This window comes from Nannospalax galili, unplaced genomic scaffold (genome assembly GCF_000622305.1).
Source record: "Nannospalax galili isolate Female #2095 unplaced genomic scaffold, S.galili_v1.0 scaffold158, whole genome shotgun sequence".
NCBI lineage: Eukaryota > Metazoa > Chordata > Mammalia > Rodentia > Spalacidae > Nannospalax > Nannospalax galili.
The window spans coordinates 5,544,956-5,550,416 of NW_008345290.1; the positions used below are offsets into that span (position 1 = coordinate 5,544,956).

At 43.9% G+C, this 5,461-nt stretch overlaps 1 pseudogene; it reads left to right on the forward strand.

Annotated features, from left to right (window-relative positions):
- Positions 1-306: 306 nt before the first annotated feature.
- LOC115071796 lies at positions 307-466 on the forward strand (annotated as a pseudogene).
- Positions 467-5,461: the final 4,995 nt, after the last annotated feature.

Below are 5,461 nucleotides of genomic sequence, written 5' to 3' on the forward strand. Positions count from 1 at the left end.
CACTAGAGGCCCAGAATCAAAGGCGATAAGGTCTATGCACTGAAATCTCTGAAAACACAAGCTAAAATAAATCTTTCCTCCTTCAAGTTGTTTCTGTCAGGTATTCAATCACAGCAAGTAACTAATGCAATTATTGTTGCAAATACTTATTGAGATCTCCTAATGTCAGGTATGGGCCATCAACCAAATGCATCTCCCTTGATATGCTTTGCCACAGGCCCAAACAACAGGTCAAAGGTGATCATGAACCAAACCTCCAAACCCAAGAGCCAAATGAAACTTTTTTCCTTATAAACTGATTTATCTATCACTTCTTGACTTTTTGCCTAAGACTAAGTGTAGTATCTGTTCTTATCAATTTAATAAGTTGATCTACCTTGGGTATTTGTTATAGGGCTAGAAAGTGGACCAACACAATCTTCACCTTCATCTCCTCTATTTTACAGATGAGGAATTGAGTCTTGTTTTACACATAATCACACCACTATTACAGAGTGGGATTTGTGTTCTGTGTTAGTCATTGCCTTCTAGAGCATTTCCATGTAGGCTCTGTTAGGGCAGACATCATACCTGTCCAGGGCTTAGCACAGAGCCTAACCCTGAGGCAGCCACAATTATAGGAAGAGGGGATGGGGTGATCAGAAATTTCAGTATTTTACTGTGATTTACACCAAATGCTATCTAAATAGCTTCTTATCCTTGGTGAGATAAAGTTTTACACACACAATATAAACTTTTCTGAATATGTTTAAATATAGATTTCCTAATTTCAGTCCTTTCAAATGAAGTGCTTTCTTTAAGCTATTAAAAAAATGTCCTACACTGAGGTAGAATAAATAAATCCAACAATTTTCACAATTTGAACATGAGCAAAGTATGTTTTGATGTCCTAGATGTCAAAGCATTCCAACCAGCCTCCTGCAAGCTGAAATGATCACTAACTGAATTACCCACACCCATGTTTCTCCGACATCTCCCCCATCTTTGTTTCAGTCCAGGCTGCTCTGGTTTTGTTTATGTTGCTGTAAATTACAGGACACACTTTTTACATATCCTGAATCCATTTCATTCAAGATGACTGAGAACAGGAAAAGTAGTTTCCCATAACCCTCTCAGATGTCCCAGGATGAAGTTGCATGGGGTGGCATACTTCGCAGTCAGAAAGTCTGATACCTGACCAGAAGCAGGACTGACTGAAAGTAACTCACTCTAACCAGCACACTGTTCACAGTGTAGTAAAGGGGATCGCTTTCACCCACACATGAGCTCCAGCCACTCTCTCCCTGCAAGAGCGCGTCTCTCTGCCAACCGTGAAAATTGGTCTCATATGTCTCCTGGTCCCTTACCCAGCTGCAATTTAACCACAATATTTCAATTTGTTTCACCAACATTTTCTAAGTGACCTATGACTTTATCCAAAGCCCCAAAGTCACCCTGTGCACAGCCCCCTACACAAAGACCTAAACCTTGAATATCCAGGGTCCCACCCATCCTGTCTTGGTCCCTCCTGTGCCAAACCCAGGTCAGAGCCAGGGCACTGGGCCACACTAGGCAAACCACTGAGACTAAACTGCTTGTCCAAGAAGAAAAGCCAAAGGTTAGTGCCAAAGGTTGGGTTAGCCCACACTGTTTCAACAGAGCAGTGTTTCACACATGGTGATCACAGACATGGAAGGTATATGAGACACACATCTACCCACCTACAAAAGTGGAAGATTGCTTTTCTGTGCTGCCTTTCATGTGACATCTTCTGCCCCTGTCTGATGGCCTAGTACCTTTATTTGCATTCCACGGTTAAGAACGACGTACTGTTACATGCTTGGGGTTACTCAGCCAAGTAAAGGCAAAATCAGTGAAGTGGCTTGAAACAAGGCCTAGTTTATGTGTGAGAAGAGTGTGGCTCTGGCTCTTTGTCACATGAATATCACCCAGAGATCTTTTAAAAATAAGTCTCCCCTGATACTTGTCCCCTGGCCACCCCAGGCCAATTGCATCAGAACGATTAGGGAAAAGGGCTCATACATGGGTCACTCAGTGTTCTCCAAAGAAACAGAACCAACAGCATATAAATAAATAGACATTTATTTGAAAGACTTGGCTCATGTGATTATGGAACCTGGCCCAAAGTCTGCTGAGTTGGCCCCATTGGCTGGAAGAGCCATGTTGTAGCAGGACTTCAAGGACTTCCCCCTATAAAATTCCCTCTTGCTCACAGATATCAGTATATTGCTCTACGCATGTCTTCAACTGACCAGATGAAGGAAGACATCAGTAATCTTTAAACTGTTTTGACTGTGCATCCAGGATGGAGATCACTGATCTGTCATTTTACTCTCTTATAAGGGTCTCCCTCTTCTGAATGAAAGACTACATAACCATTAACAAACCATCCAGGATAAATCTGGATAGATGCTTGCCCACACCAGCTACTGCATCTTTCATGGAAGGCCCCAGAATAGTCTCTGTAGGTATGTGTACATGTGGCCTGAGGGCAATTGGAGTTTTGATAGTAAGTTACTAGAGCTATCTCATCATCCCTCTGTGTGTGTGTGTGTGTTGTGTTGTATTCAAGTTGTATGCAAGCTGGGGTGAGCACATACATGTGGAGGACTGAGGTCAGTATCAGGCGTCTTCCTCTATTGCTCACCAGCTTTTTTTTTCTTTTTGAGTCATAGTCTCCTTGTAGCCCCAGCTGGCCTGAACTCACTGTGTAGATCAGGCTGGCCTTGATCTCACAGAGATCTGCCTGCCTCTGCCTCCCAAGTGCTGGGATTAAAGGCATATGCCACCACACCCGGCTTCCATTTTATTTTTTGAGACAGGTCTCTCATCCAACATGAAGCTCTCCAATTGGCTAGACTGGCTGGTCCACAGGTGCCTCCTTTCTCCATCTCCCAGATCTGGGATTACAGGTCTATGTACGACCCTGCCTGTTTTTTCACACAGGTACTAGGGATCTGAACTCAGTTTCTTGCACTTACACAGCAATTCCTTTACCCACTAGCCATCTCCTCAGCCCCACAAGGTGTAACTTCGAATAGCTGAGAAAGGCCAGCATGAAATAGATTATTGACACCTCGCCTGAGGCTTGACAGGGGTGAGAGAGAGTAAATGCAAATCTCACCAAGATGGCAAGAAAAATCTGTAGCTAGAGTTGGGCAAAGTTTTGTCTATAGCTTAGAGGCATGGTTGAAAGTACTTTGCAAAATTTAGGAGAACCCCCCCCCGCCCCCCGCCGCCTCGGTAGCTGAGAGAGCAGGAAGTCCAAAGCAGCTCACTCCTGCAGCATCCCACAGGGCATGCTTCTAGTAGTACTTGGTCTCAAGTACCAAAACTTCTTTCTATGGTCTGTTCTTTTGAAAACATCTATGTACATTTTAATAAGTTTAACTTAATCAGAGGTAGGTGAATGCCAATCTGCACAGAAGTTCAGTTGAGAAAAACCATTTGCTAGAAGGGAGTGTCTTGGGTCAGAACTCCTATTGAGCATAGGAGTGGCTCCCCTAATCCAAATCTGAATTCCAACCCCCAACTCCACAGGTACAACCCCCACCCCAGCAGTTCAATGCTGCCCCTGGGTACAGGCTTTAACCTCTGAGAGGGTAAAGCTGGCCTCAGACCCCTCCTCTCTCTGGGGGTTTCCTTTCTCTCCTTCCCTTCTTCTGGCTTAGACCTCTTTTTGTTCACCTCAGCTTGTAACAAAGATGCTAGCTAACAACAGTGCTTAACCTGAGTGCCAAGGGAATCTGTCATTAGGGATTTCTACGGCAAAATGGCAAGCACAGGCTAGGTGTAGGGATGTGGGAAGGAGATGTTCTAGAAGGATCCTTAAGTTACATCAGATAAATGTTCACATGCCTGTCAGTAATACCTTTGCCTCCCAAAAGATGTGTTGAGATCATTAATTCCCCTCTGTACCTCAGAACCTCAGTGACTTTACTTGGGAACAGCAACTTACAGACGTGATGAAGTTAAAATGGAATATTTGTCCAATTTGACTGGTCAAATTTGGACACGAGAAGAGACGCACAAGCAAAGAAAAGGATGTGAAGACATCGATAGCCACATGAAGTGGGTGATGTCTCTGCAAGCTAGAGAATGCCTAAAAGCACCAGAAGTGAGGAGCAAGATGTGGGATAAATTGATCCTTTGCTAAGACCTTCCAAGGGACACCAGTCCTGTTGACACTGATTTCAGACTTCTCGCCACCAGAAACACTAAATAACAAGCTTTTGTTGTTCTAGGCCACCAGCTTGTGGCACTCTGTTACTGTCCCGAGGAGACCACCCTTTTACCTGGTCGGCTTCCAGGTCAAAGGCTTTTCGTATCAAGTATCGGTTACCCTAATAAAGCCATATAATAAAACCTCAGTTGCATACAGCAGTGCATGCTGGTCTGCAGGATTCCACTAACCCAGAGAGATCAGCTGACCTTGGCTGGGTGTTATGGTTTCAATCTGAAATGCCCTCCATAAACTCATGTTCTGAACACTTGGTTCCCAACTTCTGGCTCTATTTTAAAGACTATGGAGCCTTTAGGGAGTGAAGCCTGGATGGCAGAAGTCAGTCACTAGGAGTGAATCTTTAAAGTTGATGCCCACATCTAGTTCTGGTCTAGTTTTCTGTTTCCTGATCTGCCAACGTACAAGGATGCCTGCCACAGCCACCCTGAATTCCACCACGCCTTTCTAGCCAGGATGACCTGAAATCTCTCTGAAACTGGGAGTTAGAATAAATCCTCTCCCCATACACAAATGTGAACAGGTTCTAATAACTGTTGCCCCATTCTCATCATCATGAATGCTACTGAAGTTTAGTCCCTAGGTTCTACTTGATCCCCAAGTCTCTGTTGTCCAGATTGAGCCATTGCATAGCAATCACACAACCAACCAAGCTGCTTGGTTTTCTTCTGCTGAAATGCTGAGGTGGGGTTGATGTTAGAAGTCATCTTTGTCCAGCTAGAGTAGGGGCTTTAAGTGCTCGGAAGCTGCTGAAACACTGAAAGAGAGCTGCACAGTGTTAACATCAAGGGGTTCCTTGCAAAGCCTCATAGCAGTTACTCCAAATTCTAAAACCCCACAGCCAAAAACAACAGCTATGCCACACCGAGCCTCTGAGCACATGAAACTGAGTGCTAATACGTCGTAGGATTTTGAACACAAATCCAGAATAAGGTTAACTTAATATTCTTTTTAAAAGTCACCAAAGGAAAGCACTTCCAGTACAAAGACTACCATTTGACTAGTCCCTAGTTCCTCGAAGTATGACCTCACCTCCTCTGATACAAACCTTTTAATACCTTTCTCCATGAATGGCGAAGTCAGGGATCAGAGGAAGCTAATCATCTAGGAAAGTGACATGACCTGTCCATGATAGACATGAGGCTAGAATTCAAAACTAGTTCTTTCTGGCTACTCAAATAAAGTTAAACTAGCTTTGCTGACTTGCTTTGGGTTTTTTAT